Source organism: Petaurus breviceps, unplaced genomic scaffold (genome assembly GCF_028583685.1).
Source record: "Petaurus breviceps papuanus isolate PSGF00001 unplaced genomic scaffold, PetGlider_PUasm1.0 90977, whole genome shotgun sequence".
Taxonomy (NCBI): Eukaryota; Metazoa; Chordata; class Mammalia; order Diprotodontia; family Petauridae; genus Petaurus; species Petaurus breviceps.
Genome location: NW_027187391.1, coordinates 46,561,124 through 46,562,769, shown reverse-complemented (window position 1 = coordinate 46,562,769; position 1,646 = coordinate 46,561,124). Strand labels below are relative to the sequence as shown.

Here is a 1,646-nt window from a genome sequence, read left to right as displayed (position 1 = left end):
AAAGAAAAACAATGTTCATTTCAATAAACATGCACAGTAAAACAACACAATTCTTGCAATGACCATGTCCAAAAAATTAAGTCTTGAGTTGTACTTTAGTCTTTCTTCTGTCAGAAGGTGGGTAACATGTCTCATCATGAGTCCTCTGGAATTCTATTGGTCAAAGTTCCTAAGACCTTCAAAGTCGTTTATTTTTACAATGTTTTTGTTATTGTATAAATTGTTCTTATGGTTCTGCTGACTTCATTCTGCATCAATTTATGCCAGTCTTCCAGGTTTCTCTGAAACCATCCCTTTCATCATTTATTTCAGCATAATATTATTCTGTTACAAGAGGAAAGGACAATGGGGGCTGGGGGTCAGAATGAGAGTGGGGGGAACAGAAACTCTCACCCTTGTGCACCTTTGCTTTTGTCCCTCCTTAAGGGAAGAAAAAGGATCTGCCATTTCAGTCACATGCTTGAAACAACATGGTGAAGGTCTGAGTCAACAAATTTGGCTATATTAGCACCTGGTGACCAGGGCGGCCTTCAACCCAGGCAGAGTAGAAATTGTGGCCATTAATGACCCCTTCATTGACCTCAACTAATGGTTTATATGTTTTAATATGATTCCACCGTTGGCAAGTTCAAGGGCAGTGCAAAGGCTGAGAATAGAAAGTTGGTGATCAATGGAAAAGCCATTACCATCTTCTAGGAGTAGGATCCCACCAATATTAAATGGGGAAATTCTGGTAAGGAGTATGTTGTAGAGTCCACTGGGTCTGGGGCTCACTTGAAGGGTGGAGCCAAGTGGTCATTATCACTGCGCCTTCTGCTGATACCCCAGTGTTTGTGAAGGGAGTGAACTACAAGAAATATAATTCCCTTGAGATTGTCAATAATGCCTTCTGCAACCAACTGCTTGGCCCCTTTGGCCAAGGTCATTCATGCCAATTTTGACATTGTGGAAGGACTCATGACTACAGTCTATACCATTACTGCTACCCAGAAGACAGTTCATGACCTCTTTGGCAAGCTGCGGCATAATGGATATGGTGCTGCTCAAAACATCATACCTGCTTCCAATGGTGCTATTAGGGCTGTAGACAAGATCATACCTGAGCTGAATGGGAAGCTCACAGGCATAGCCTTCCATGTTGCTACCCCCAATGTATCTGCTATAGATCTGACCTGCTTCCTAAAGAAACCTGCCAAATATGATGATATCAAGAAAGTGGTGAAGAAGGACTCTTAAAGGGCATTTGGGGTTACACACAAGAACAAATTGTATCCTGTGACTTTAACATTGACACTCATTTTTCTACCTTTGATGTTGGCACTGGTATTACCCTCAATGACCATTTTGTCAAGCTCATTTCCTGGTATGATGAGTATTGTTATAACAACCATGTAGTAGACCTCATGTTCTAAACGGCCTCCAAGGAGTAAAGTGGAAAGTCAAGGATCTTCATCCCCAGCCAAAAAAGGAGTTCCACCACTGGGTAGTCCATATCCCTGGCCTATGTTCCTATACTGAGGATCCCATGCCCCATTCACATCCTTGTCCCAGAGCACCTCTGTAGTTGAGGAGAGAAGCCTAGAGTCCTACATTATATGCCATCAACAAAGTCACCATATTCAGTATAAAAAAATATTCTGTTACAT

General features: G+C 41.9%; 1 pseudogene; it reads left to right on the top strand.

Moving 5' to 3' along the window:
- The first annotated feature begins 743 nt into the window (after nucleotides 1–743).
- On the top strand, nucleotides 744–1,430 carry LOC138153298 (glyceraldehyde-3-phosphate dehydrogenase pseudogene; annotated as a pseudogene).
- The last annotated feature ends 216 nt before the right edge of the window (nucleotides 1,431–1,646 follow it).